We start from the raw sequence: 14,385 nt of genomic DNA on the forward strand, positions 1-14,385 counted from the left end.
TACATGTGGATTCTCATTTTGGTTCTGCCAAAATTAATCAACTGATGTTGACAAGAGACCCATCCTTCTGGGGTGTCAGTTTACTTATTTGCACAATGAGTGATGTTCTCATTGCCCTATGTGGTGCCCTCCAGCTATAGATTTTATGACTTCACTCATGGAATTACGCGACACTGTATAATTTATGAATGACTACGAAGTGTTTGGTAAGGAATTGGTAAATGGAAATCCAAACACCTTATCCTGACTTTAAAAGCCTGTCAGGAGCAGGCCTCAAGCTACAACTTTGCAACTTTATTTCTTACTTCTTCTTATAAACCTCAGTCTTAGTAGTGCTGGTCTCTTTAGTCTCTTTACTGAACCAGAATATGCCATGCCTTGTCCTACCACCTGGCCTTTGCTCGTACCAGGCACTTGGTTCAAAACCCTCCTCTGTGTCTTTCTACCTGTATAAACCCTACCCATTTTTAAAGCATAGCTCTAGTTCACTTATTCCATGAAATATTTACTTATTACTTTAGTCCACAGAAAGCTCTCTCTCCCCTGAATTCCTGCAGCATTTTCCCTCCCATGCTTGATATCTGATGGGAACCATTATATTTGTCTCCACCTGCCATTGGCAACTAAAGACTCTTGCCTTTTGTTCACATCTTATATCTCAAGTCAGTCGTGGACTTTTGGAGGAAAAATCCTGAGTGTTAGCCCTCATGACTTCCCCATAATACTTGGCTAGAACAGAATACAAAGCAAAGCCTAAGTAATGTTTCATTAATAAACTTGGAGCAGATAAAATTCATTTAGAGGCTCTGATGATTTTTCCAAGTCCTTCTCTTTAGATAGGGTTAATACTCAGGTTCTAACCTCCGCAAGTTCACAGCACAGTAGGGAAGATGGGCTTCCTATTCTGGAAACCTTGAACCAGGGTAATTCCGAACTCTGAAGGAATGACTGTAATAAGCAATTACAGCCACCATATACCAAAGGTCAGGGCCACTAAGAATTATACCCTTCAGGGCAAAAGTTCTGGGTTCCACAGAGACCAACCTAAATCAACCACAGCATGAGCCAAGAGTGAGGGAATCTAATGAGTGACGGCGGAGGGAGAGGAAGAATACGATCAGAGCCTCAGCACCAGCTAATGGGCCATGAGGACTGTGATGCTTTCCGATGACATTCTTGCCTTAGTTTTCCAGGAGGGCAGGACTGGCCAACTTGGAGGGGTTTCAACAGGGATGCTGCTGCCCAGAAGTGGGAAAACATTAGTGCTTCAAGGTGAAAAAAATCTAAGACATTTTAATGGTTTATGCCTCTCCAAAGCTCAACAATACCTGACAAAATCTTATTTCATAGCATTTGATTTCATGGGAGGTGGAGAGAATTGAGGATAAAAGATCTATAAGCCCCCTTAAGGGGGTTCTCAGGCAATAATGAATAAAAGGATGAGAAACTGCTCTAGACTGACTGGACTTGTACTTCCCTTCTCAAAGTATTTTCATTCTCTTGCAAAAATTATACTGTAGAATCTAGAGATAATGAGAGGGCATGAGTAGATATGAGTAGCACGAGAGGTGGATTGCATTGGACACAAACCTTATATTACCTTCTTCTTTCTAATGACATAGTTCACCTCGGGAACTCTGCTACCTCTTTCCAAGCTCTCTCAGCTGGATGAGACCCACATTAAATCTATATGCCAAACCTGCCCACACAGAGTTTCCCTCATCTTCTGGTTTCAGATATAGCCGTATTGTGGAATATGGTTCCTGATTTCCTGTGTGGCCACCAAGGGGCCAGATGATGCAACCTGGAAGTTCGAAAGGGTCAAGTCCCCATGGATGAACCTTGGCTAATAGGAAGCAGGAGATGAAAAGGAATGGGACATAAAAGTATCCCTTTTTTCTCTCCCTGGACTGGCCCTCCTAGCTATGATTTTTCCTGCCAGAGGAGTCCGACATGCTGGGCGAATATATCTGATGAGTAATCTTCTCTGTCTCTTCTGTGCTTGTTGGGAACAATCACACTTGCAGTGATGCATTTCATTGCACTGTTCTGCATCTAACCTAGCCTCTGTTCCCTCCATTGTCCTCCTCCTTACATCCCTGGGATTCCATCTTCCAAATAAAATGTTAAGACATATAAATTCTTGTTTCAGTCTCTAAAAACAAGAAGACCTATGCTAAGATAATAATTATCATAGTCCCTTTGGGCTGCTATAACAAAATACCATAAATCGGGTGGCTTATGAACAACAGAAATGTATTGTTTACTGTACTGGAGGCTAGAAGTCCAAGATCAAGACACTAGCAATTCAGTGTCTGGTGAGAGAGTGCCTCCTGGCTCATAGACAGCCATTTTCTCACTGCATCCTCACATAGCAGAAGGGGCAAGGGAGCTCTTTCGGGCCTCATTTATAAGGACACTAATCCCATTCATGAGGGCTCTGTTACCATGATCTAATCACCTTCCAAGACCGTACTTCCTAATACCATCACCTGGGGTCAAGTTTCAACATATGGATTTTAAGGGGACACAAATATTTAGACCATAACAGTAGTATAGGAAGGAACTCATAAATATGCCTCATGGACAAACTGTAGAAGAAAGGGTTCCGGTTCCACCCACATTTCTTTCCTAGCTGTGACTAGATAGATAGATAGACCAAATAACTTGCCTTTTGTTTCTTCTCCATTACCTAGTTATTTTAAATATTAGTCATGAATATTTATACAGTTTGTCCATAGGTTAAGTCACTTCCTGTTGAGGAGGGGGTGAGTGTTCTTGTTTTGGGTGAGAAATGGCTGTACTATGTCATGAGGCACAGGAAATCATTAGAAGAGAGAGTCTATTAATTTCAGTTCTGTCTCTGGCTATGCATCCTCCCTTTCTCCTATTTCAGAGTCTATATTTCCAGCCTTCCCAGTGTATCTGTGAACCACCCAATATCATTTCAATATATTTCTTTTCAATATTAAAAATCCAGAGTTTATGTCTTTAATTTGGAGCTAAAAGCCCTGAATGCTGAATTACTGGGTCCCCAGATTCCCTTCCAACACAGACATTCATTTAAGTGGTACAGAAAGCTGTAGCCTACCCCCTTCCACTAGATATGGCATCTCTTTGGAGCCATAATCCCTAGTTCAGGAGTTAAACTCAATTCTCAAGGTATTTACTGAGAGTTTCCCCTCTACTAGGCACTAGAGAGGAAACAGAGAAGGAACTCTCAAAATGTTTACCATCTCTATCACCTCACACCGGTCAGAATGGCCATAATTTAAAAATCTACAAACAATAAATGCTGGAAAGGGTGTGAAGAAAAGGGAACCCTCTTGCACTGCTGGTGGGAATGTAAATCGATACAGCCACTATGGAAAACAGTATGGAGGTTCCTTAAAAAACTAAAAGTAGAACTATCACACAACCCACCAACCCCTCTACTGGGCATATACCCTGAGAAAGCCCTAATTCAAAAAGAGTCATGTACCACAATGTTCATTGCAGCTCTGTTTACAATAGCCGTGACATGGAAACAACCTAAGTGTCCATCGACAGATGAATGGATAAAGAAGATGTGGCACATATATACGATGGAATATTACCCAGCCATAAGAAGAAACAAAATTGAGTTATTTGTAGTGAGGTGGATGGACCTAGAGTCTGTCATACAGAGTGAAGTAAATCAGAAATAGAAAAAGAAATACCTAACACATATATATGGAATCTAAAAAAAAAAAAAAAAAAAATGGTCATGAAGAACCTAAGGGCAAAACGGGAATAAAGACGCAGACCTACTAGAGAATGGACTTGAGGACATGGGGAGCGGGAAGGGTAAGCTGGGACAAAGTGAGAGAGTGGGAGTGTATATATGGACATAGGTACACTACCAAATGTAAAATAGATAGCTAGTGGGAAGGAGCTGCATAGCACAGGGAGATCAGCTTGGTGCTTTGTGACCAGCTAGAAGGGTGGGATAGGGAGGGTGGGAGGGAGGGAGACACAAGAGGGAAGAGATATGGGGATATATATATATATGTATAACTGATTCACTTTGTTATAAAGCAGAAACTAACACACCATTGTAAAGCAATTATACTCCAATAATAATGTTAAAAAAATAAAAATAATAATATTAAAAAAAGAATACTACACTGTGATCAAGTACAGTTTATCTTAGAAACACAAGAATTGTTTAACATTTCAAAAGCAGTCAATGTAGTTCACCATATTAATAAACAAAAAATAAGACTGTGTGCTCATCCTAGTGGATGCAGAAATTGATTTTGGACAAAATCCATTATTCATCCCTGATTTTAGGGGAAAAAAAACCCAAAACTCTCAACAAACTAGGAGTCAAAGAGAACTCCCTTAACCTGGTAAAAGTCATCTGTGAAAAATCTACATAATGAAAGGTGAGAAACTGAAAATTTCCCCTAAGGACAAGAACAGGACAGGGATTTTCATTCTCATCACTTCTCTTCAACTTTTTATTGGAAGTGAAATAAGTCAGCCAGAGAAAGACAAATACTGTATGATGTCACTTATATGTAGAATCTGAAAAACTCAAACTCATAGAAATAGAAATTTGTGGTTGCCAGAGACAAGGGATGGAGGGTGGGGGAACTGGGAGTGGGGGATGAAGGGTGGGTGAACTGGGTGGAGGTCGTCAAAAGGCACAGACCTCCAGTTGTAAGATAAATAAGTTCTAGGGATGTAATGTACATGATGACCATTGTTAACAACGCTGTCTTGTATACTTGAAGGTTGCTAAAAGAGTAAATCTTAAAAAGTTCTCATCACAAGGAAAAAGTTCTCACAGTTCTCACCTATGTGAGGTGATGTTAACTAATTGTAGTAATCATTTCACAATATACACATATATCAAATCACTATTTTGCACACTTTAAACTTATGTCATATGTCAATTACATCTCAATAAAACTGGAAAAATTAAATAAATAAAAATAACAAAGATATATAAAATAAAATAATATGCCACAGGCTCAGAAAGCAGTGCCCAAGGAGAACTGATGGTAGCAAATTTGGAATAAAAAACAAAGAAACATTGTATTAAAGTTTCTAGCCGGTGCAGTGAGGCAAGAAAATGAAATAAAGTCACTCAAATTAGAAAGGAAAAAATAAAGCTATTTTTCTTTATATGATTTTCTAAGTAGAAAATTCAATGGAATCTACAAAAAAGCTACTAGAACTAATAAGTAAGAGTAGCAAGGTTGCCAGCTTAATATAAAAAAGTAATTGTATTTCTATACACAAGCAAGGAGCAGTTGGAAACTGAAATTTAAAAATCAATACCATTACTATTGCATCAAAAATAATGGAATATTTAAGAATAAATCTGACAAAAGATTTGAAAAATCTATACCCTGAAAAGTACAAGACACAGAAATTAAAGAAGACCAAAATAAAAGGAGAGATACATCAACCTCATGGATCAGAAGAATCAATATTGGTACCATGTAAGTTGTTCCCAAATTGACCAATCAGATTCCATGCAATCCCAATCAAAATTACAATAGACATTTTTGTATAAATTGACAAATTGGTTTTAAAAATCATCTGGAAATTCAGAGGGCCTAAAGTAGTTAAAATGATTATGAAAATGGATGAAGCTGAAGGACTAGCCCTACCTGATTTCTGACTTATTAGTATTCGAGATAGTGTGGTATTGGAGTAAAAATAGACAAATACATCATTGGAACAGAAGAGACAGGCCCACCCGTAAACGGAAAATAGATTTTCAACAGAGGTGAGAGACAACTCGGTGGAGAAAAGATAGTCTTTTCAACAAATGGTGCTGGAACACCTGGATGTCCATATGCAAAAGTGTTTACTTTGACCCATACCTTTTTCATATACAAAACTCAACTCAAAATGGATCCTACACATAAATTAAAAAAAACTATAAACTTCTAGAAGACAGGAGAAAATCTTTGTGACCATGGAGACAGACAAAGATTTCTTAAATTTGATACCAAAAGCACAATCATAAATGGCAAAATTGATAAATGGGATTTCATCAAAATTAAAAGTGTTTACTCTCTGAAGGACACTGTTAAGAATAACAAAACTAACATGTAGAAAATGGGGGGAAATATTTGCAAATCACATATCTGATAAAGGACTTGTATCCAGAAATATAAAGAGCTCTCAAATGTTAATCATAAGAAAATGAAAAGTGCACTTAAATATGGGCAAAAGATTTGAAAAGATATTTCACCAAAGAAGATTTACTAATGGCTATTGACCACATTAAAAAAATTAAACATCAACATCATTTCTCATCAGAGAAATGCAAACTAATACCACAATGAGGTATCACTACATCCTCATTAGAAGGTTAGCATTATTAAGAATGGCCATACCAAGTGTTGGCAAGGATGTGGAGGATGTAGAAGTGTTAAGTGATACAACCACTTTGGAAAACAGTTTGGATATTTCATGAAAAGTTAATCATACACACCTTATGATCCAACCATTCTACACTTAGTTACCTAAGAGAATGGAAAGTATGTATCCATACAAAGACTTTCCATGAATGTTCATAGCAACTTTATTTAAAAGAGCCAAAAACTAGAAACAACCAAAATGTATATCAATAGGTGAATGAATAATCAAACTATAGTATATCCGTACAACGGAAGAGTACTCAGCAATAATAAGGAGTAAGCTATTGCCATCCACAACAACATTAGTGAAGTTCAAAATAATCATGCTAAGTGAAAGAAGTCACACATAATTCCATTTATATGAAATTTACATAAAATTCTAAGACATTCTAACCAATGTATAGTGAAAAAAGCAGATAAGTGGTTGCCTGGGTTTATGAAGGTGTGGGTGGTGGGAAGGGGCACATAGGAGAAAGTACGATGGAGTAAAAGAAACTTTGGGGAGTGATCATATGTTCATTATCTTCATTGTGGTGATGGTTTCTTGGGTGTATTCACATATCAAAACTTATCAAATTGTACATTTTAACTCTGTGCAGTTTATTGCATGTCAATTACACCTCAATGAAGCTGTTTTTTAAAAGTTTTAGCATATCAGGAGGCATTTCAGGCACATCCCTTGAGTAATATGAGACAGACAGATGAATAGTTAGATGCAGACAATAGATAGATAGGTGATAGATAGATAGATAGATAGATAATTGATAGATGATGATGGTGGTGATGATAGATGATAGATAGATAAGTAGATGATAAGTAGAACAAAATAATAAATTATATTTTAAAGTGCTATTAAATGGTAGGAAATAACAATGATCAGTGTTTGGAAAGGAATCTTGAATTCTTAGGCAATCCCTGAAGATTGAAAAAGAAAACATGAAGACAAGTTTGGTGACTGCTTGGAGACCCCATACCGAAGAACAACTTATCAGAGGAAGCTTTGACTCCAGAGGTGCTCAGAAGGGCTTCAGAGAGCAATAGTTGATCTGAGCCAATCCTGCTCTTTCTGAGGGAGCTGCAAATTCCTCCAGATCCTCCTCATTGCCCTACAAGAGGGCAAAGGTGAGTTCCATGAACTTCACATCTATGTCAGGCCATAAGACGCATCCGTGCCAGCCCAGACCTACCAAACATGGAGACCAAGAATGCAACTGAAATTCAGACACCTCTGAAGCAAATTGCAGCTGAGGGGCCTGGGAGAAAGAGAGGGAAAAATACAGAAGAGTGGATATCATTTAAGAGTACATACTTAGGAGACTTGAGATCAGATCCTCCCTGCTCTGCCACTTTCCTGATAGATAACTTGGGCAAGTTACTTAAGCTTTTTGGGTCTTACTTCTTCCTTCTGCTAAATGAGGTCAATAATAATTACTTTCTATTAAACTTGTCTGGAGGACTAAAATAAATGATTCATGCGAAGCTTTTAGCATAGTGTCTAGCATTAGTTTAAGTGTGCATTTAAGTGTACACTAGTTTGAGTTACACTTAAAAACTATTGGTGAGCTCTTTACTTCTGGAGGAATCTGGATCCAATTCTAATCTTGGCCCAAGAGAGACTGCTCCAGACATTTCTGACATGAAGTTGTCCACTGATCAGCTGTGGGTCCCTCTACCCATTGGTGCACATGGGCTGTGGAACCTGGGACAATCACCTTAATAACACTATTTATGAATTAATGTTTATGTCTATAGAACTTCACCCAGCACCTGCCCATCCTCCACGTGCCCCAAGTTGTTGTGAGAACAAATGAAATACACAGAAAATCTGGCCCAGAGTAAATGCTCAGTAGTTGAGGAAGCAGGCTGATAGGCCCTAACTAATCTGAAGCGATAATAAGCTAAGAAGTGACAGACTGGACACTTTAGTGCCAAATTCTGAGCTCTTTCTACAATACAAGTGTCTCTTAGCACCTACTGCAGAAGCTGATGTGTCAGGGAACATTGCATGGCAGTTAATATCTGAAAAATGGCCTCCAAGATGCACTCTGTGGAGTTGCTTCACCCCACTCTGCAGTTTTTAAGGGATTTGTGCCAAAACACAAACAAAGGCTGATGTGTGAATCTTGGCCGCCAGTGCAATTTTTCCCAATATCTTTTCCTAAACATGTCTATACAACTCTTTTCTAAAATTTTTGTTGTATGTCCTTAAAATGAAAGTTCCTAGAGTTCAGAGCTGCTATCTGTTTAATCTATGCACTTCATTTTCTCATACACAACTACATGCACGCACACACACATTGACACATGCTGCCACATTACACAGTGCTAGCACATTGGGGCTATAAAATAAATGTTGTTGACTTCCTTCTACCTCTACAGATTGGACTTTTATCCTTTCTTTACTAGGTAAAAGGAAAAAGAACAGTGCAATAAGAATAAATTCCAGATTGAGTGATTATATAGGGTGGGCAGTAGATCAGAGCTGGAGACTGTGTGCATGGTATTGAAAAGCTCAGGCTTGGCTGGGGTGGGAGCCCCACTGTAGCATTTGCTTGATGACCTTGGCACAATTAACTCGAAGTCTCAGATGCCTCATCTACCTATAAGTCAGGAATAATAACAAAACGCCTCACAGTGTTGTGGTGAGAATTAAATCAGGTAATTCCTGGAGCAAACATTACAATTCCTGGAAGGTGATAACTGCCTAGTAAATCTTAGTTGCTATCTATCATCATCATCATCATCATCATCACTAATTAAGGTATTATTATTCAGAACCCACAGAAACAATAAGAAGAGAAAAAATGAAAACATAAACGATGGGATTCAGAAAATCCCTTTGGATCAAAACAGTAGGTGCATTGGTAGATAGCTTTTTGATTTGTTTCACTCATCAACTGTGCCAGGCAATGCCTTACATTCCACAGACGCTAGTGAATAAGACCGACATGGTCCCTGTCCATTCATGCACTGAATCCTCAAAAATATAGTCCTATAAATTACGTGAACTCACTTGGCAGATAAGAAAACTGAGGACTGAAGTAGCTGGAACTTAAAGGTCGACATTGGAACCTAAGATTCATTCATTCATTCAACAAATATTTCTTGAGAGCCTTCTGCGTGTTAGGTGCTTTGCTAAGCACTGGGTGTACAGAAATGAATCTCACAGATAAAAGTGCTTCTTTTCATGTAGTTTACTTTCTAGCTGTGAGGACTAGATAATATCAAATATGTAAAACATAGTATATCAGATCATGACAAGTATTACATGATATAGTAAATCAGAAAGTGGAGGTGGGAAGTTTAGGTGCAATATTAATAAGGTTTTCTGGGAAAGTCTTCCCAAGTAGGTGATATTTGAGGAAAGACAGAAAGGATGGAGAAACTAAGGAATGACATATCTGATGAGGGTCCATCTAGGGCCTTCCAGAAGCTTTTGATCAGCTCAGGGCTTTCACAACAGACTCCTTGACCTCCTTATTCCTCAGGCTGTAGATGACAGGGTTCAATATTGGGGTCACCACTGTGTAGAGCACGGACACCACTTGGTCTGCCTCCGATGACTGGCCTGAATTATCTCACAGGTACATAAAGATGAGGGTCCCAAAGAAGAGAGCAATAGCAGTGAGGTGGGAGGCGCAGGTAGAGAAGGTCTTGGCCTGGCCCCAGGCAGAGCAGACCTGCATGATGGCCATGATGACAAACAGGTAGGAAACCAAGATGACCAATATACAAGCAGGCATGACAAAAACTGCAAACACAATAATCCCCACCTCCTGGGTGTAGCTTTCCCCACAAGCGAGTTTTAACAGAGGGGGTTGGTCACAGAAAATAAAGTTGATCTCATTGTTTCCACAAAAGAAGAGAGTGAAGGCAGTTACCGTTCAAATAAAGGCGCTGGAAAAACCAGCAACATAAGCCCCAGCTACCAAACCCAAGCGGGCCTTCTCGGTCATGGTGGCGACATAAAGCAGCGGTTGGCACACGGCCACGTAGCGGTCACAGGCCATGACCGCCAAGAGGTAGCAGTCAATGGAAGAAAAGAAGGTGAAGAAGAAGAGCTGGGCGGCACAGCGCGCTTTGGAGATGACTCTGCCGCGTTCCAGCAGCACTGTCAGCATCTGGGGGATGATGGCGGAGGACTAGCTGATGTCCACGAAGGAAAGGTGGCTGAGGAAGAAGTATGGGGGTGTGGAGACGGCAATCTTTGCGGGTCAGGAAGATCGTTCCCGAGTTCCCCAGAAGAGTGAGTATATAGAAACCCAAAAAGACAGAAAGAGAGGAGAACAGTGCAAAAAAAGAACAGTGCAATAAGAATAAATTCCAGATTGAGTGATTATATAGGGAGGGCAGTAGATCATAGCTGGAGACTGTGTGCATGGTAATGAAAAGCTCAGGCTTGGCTGGGGTGGGAGCCCCACTGTAGCATTTGCTTGATGACCTTGGCACAATTAACTCGAAGTCTCAGATGACTAATCTACCTATAAGTCAGGAATAATAACAAAACATCCCTCGGGATGTTCAGCGAACACAGTAAGGAAGAACTCTGTCACTACGGTGTAATTCCTCCCAGCCTTCCATTCAGCGGTTGACCTGTGAAAGCTGAGACGAAAGCGCCCGATAACCGGATCCCTGAAGACAAGTTCAATTCATTTTATATTTTTAACCAATAATTTCATTATGACAATTTAATAAGGATACTTAACTTGTTTTACCATGGAAACCGAACACAATTTCTCCCACAATTTAGTCAGGGTACCCTTAGGCAAAAGTGTATCTAGTCTCCCTCAATATCTTGTTTTTGCCTACTCTCCCCTTGTTCTTATTTTGTGGTATTCATCCTCCTCAGGAACTTAAGGCTCTTAGGTTTTCTGTTCTTTTGTTTTCTCTTATTTACTTATTTAGAAACCAACACAACATTCTAAAGCAATTATACTACAATAAAAATTTTAAAACAAAATAGAAAACAAAAGATTGAGTCATTTTAAAATAAAAGACTTTAAACTGAGTGTCTGATAGGTAGGCATTCGACTTCAACAAACTTCGCAGCCTAATGTGGAAATGGACGAATATAGAGCTCAACACAATATAAGATAAAAAGTGATGAATGCTTCCATTATACTAAGAATGGAGAGCAAGTGATTCTCTAACTTATGTCAGCTCTTGTATTTGCAACTCTGTCCCCAATTAGCTGTTTGATCTTCCACAAGGCACTTAACCTCTCTGAACCTCAATTTCCTCTTCTGCCAAAAGGGGATCATAATATCTGTCCTGCTTATAAGATAAGGTTAATGCATAGATTAAAACAGATGCAAAAGTGCATTGGAAAGCTAAAAGCACTCTACGTATATATGGTGACTATTTAAAGTTTTAAATGAACATTTTAAGGAAGGGTAATTTATATTCTATGAACAAAAAAAGCACAAACCAAAAAAAAAAATCCATTAGCAATCAGCAATGGGCTCTGCTTACAGGAATATTTCTATTTTCAGTCTAACAACATGCATATTTAACAAATAGCTGTTATCCTAGTTCGAGTTGGCTGGCTTATGAAGGGTTTTCTGTTTGTTTTTTGGTTTTTGTAAGTACTCGCATTAACCTTGGAATCAAGAGAGCGAACATAAGCTCCTTTTAGCCCCTCACAAAGCTCCGTAAGCATTGTTTGGCTGTTCTCATAGTCCTTAATAAAAGCAGCAGTTTGATAATAAACAGCACCCAAATCTGAAAGCAGAAGTATTTCCGCAGTCTGGTGTTGTCTAAGCACTGTTGGAGGAATCTGGGTTAATGGAGTTGAAGGTTCTTAACAGAGTTCTAGAAAAGAGCTGTAAAGGAGGGCTTTGGTCATATTTGATTACCTGATACGCCAGCAGCCAGGCCAATACTAAGCTGACCCATTAGAAATAATAACAAAGAAGAGAAATTAAATTCGGAAGCATTAGCGGGACACGAACCATCCTCACCTGAATTCCACTTCACTAGTGTCTTCTTCCCTTGTTTAGTGTTTCCTCTGCCAGTGACCTGCCGATCCAGAGGAGACCTAGGCCGTAGCTCACTCACAGTAGATGTGTGACCCTGGGCAAGTCACTTTTCTTCTCTGAACTTCAATTACGTTGTCTTTGCTCCCTTTAAATAAACAACAATGCAGCGTGAGTCCACAATCATAGCAACTTGGTTGATAGGGGGTTGCTTCCAGAACCACTATGTCTTCTCACTTCATGGAGTTCCTCTCACCCTTGACAGAACAATACAGCCCTGATGTTAGAATTGCCCAGAACTTTTTGCAGACTCAGCCCAAGAGAGCAGGGCTTGTGGACCAGCCTCTCTCCCTGAGTTTCTGATCCTGCCCTAGACCTTCCTGGTGGTGCTTTTTGTATTCTCTGTCCCAGCATCATGCCATAATTGGTTCCTGAGTTAAGTCTCCAGGGAAAGACAATTTATCTTCCTAACAAGGTGTCTAATATCTTTGAAGATTTCTCTTTAATTTCAAACTCTCAAAGTCCCATCCTACATCCTGCCACCAGGGTCTGATGAGGCTGGTTCCTAGTCTTGCCTCATTCCTATTTTGTACCAAAAGGAATATATTCCTTGGAAGATTTCCTAAGTTCTTCCTATAGGGTAAAAAGTATATCGAGTCTCATATGCAATGTTGGGGCTTCGTGGCCACAGTACCTAGAGGCTTTTCAATTAGCCCTTCCGTCTTAAATAAAAGTCTTTAACTGTCTGCTTAGCATTTAATCAGAAAGAGGCATTAAACTGTCTCCTTAGACCTGACAGCCCGTTCTCTCAGTAGTCCCTGTCAATTCGTTGTGTTCTCTCCACCTTCTGGCAGATTCCAAGAGAACAAATAACTCTGCAGTATACTACTCTTATTCAAACAGACCCTATATTGTCTTTTTCAATCAGTAGGAAACTTTTAAACTAATCCCAAGCTTTCTAACTACTAGCTTAATTTTTCCCACCACATTTTTCCCGTAACACAATTGACACAGGAACTATTTATTAACCATCCCCCTTTTAGAGGATCTATTCATTTTCAGCTGGGATTTTAATAAACAGACCAACCATCATTAAAGGGATCAAACATTTCTTATGAAAATTATAATATGCATGTTAAAGCATCCTGTCTTCTAGAATAAATATCATGTCTTCGAAGGTCTAAATGTTTTACTTTATTATAAGTGATCTTAAACTTAATATTCTTTGGCTGCCTTCACCCTGAATTTCCATGTTTCGCTTATCTGCTTCTTCTGATTTAAAATTCTGTTACTGGAATTCCAGGTGTGACACATCATTTTTGGCTGGCTGAGTTTGGAATCATCCTCTGTTTGTGAGATACTGTCACCACCTTTATGCCCTCCCATGATGGTTTATATCATTCATACTCCTGGGATCTTGTTTTTCTGGTAATCCAAGGGACAGGTAGAAAAGGAGTTTGAGTTCTAAGAATAGCGATCAGAGGGAAAACTGAAAATGACGAGTAGGTGGGGCCTGTTCCCTCCCAGTACCTTGGATTTGATTGAGGTACCTACAGTCAGAGAAGTGAAGAGCAAGACCCAGTGGACTCCTGGGAAGCTTTGGATGCAGGCTGAGCTGTTGCAGAGCCCAGGGACCCAGTGCAGACTAGGATTCCCTCCTGCCCACTCCTGCATGGAACACAGCAATGCTCTGCCTCCCCAAGGTCAAAAGCTTTAAGAACATAAAGAGTTGACGTCTATGATACAGATTCTGCAAATACCATTATGGGCAGAGGAAATGGTAGAAATCACTAAGTGGATTCTGAGGCAAAGGATGTGACAGATGGAACATGTGGGGAAGAAGAAAGAACAGGACATATTTCTGGTGGTGACAGCAACTGACAGACATATTATTGTGAGCACGTAGAGATTCACGTGAGGCGTCCCTGGAAACTACTACAGGAGTTTGAAGAATACTTTGAGCAGGGTCAGCTTTATAACTGGACTATCAAACTACTACCTTAATTTAA

General features: G+C 39.5%; 2 long non-coding RNA genes and 1 pseudogene across 2 annotated transcripts in view; 1 reads left to right on the forward strand and 2 right to left on the reverse strand.

Moving 5' to 3' along the window:
• LOC137231233 (uncharacterized) overlaps nucleotides 1-1,938 on the forward strand; it is a 38,851-nt gene extending 36,913 nt beyond the window's left edge. Inside the window, exon 3 of the long non-coding RNA XR_010946413.1 lies at nucleotides 1,737-1,938. This is a non-coding gene — a long non-coding RNA (uncharacterized lncRNA). The remainder of the gene's footprint in view (nucleotides 1-1,736) is intronic.
• Nucleotides 1-14,385, reverse strand: part of LOC137231232 (uncharacterized) — a 32,704-nt gene that overhangs the window by 1,718 nt on the left and 16,601 nt on the right. Inside the window, exon 2 of the long non-coding RNA XR_010946412.1 lies at nucleotides 12,362-12,524. This is a non-coding gene — a long non-coding RNA (uncharacterized lncRNA). The remainder of the gene's footprint in view (nucleotides 1-12,361; nucleotides 12,525-14,385) is intronic.
• LOC137230432 (olfactory receptor 9Q2-like) lies at nucleotides 9,842-11,908 on the reverse strand (annotated as a pseudogene).

Source organism: Pseudorca crassidens, chromosome 9 (genome assembly GCF_039906515.1).
Source record: "Pseudorca crassidens isolate mPseCra1 chromosome 9, mPseCra1.hap1, whole genome shotgun sequence".
In the NCBI taxonomy this organism is placed as follows: domain Eukaryota; kingdom Metazoa; phylum Chordata; class Mammalia; order Artiodactyla; family Delphinidae; genus Pseudorca; species Pseudorca crassidens.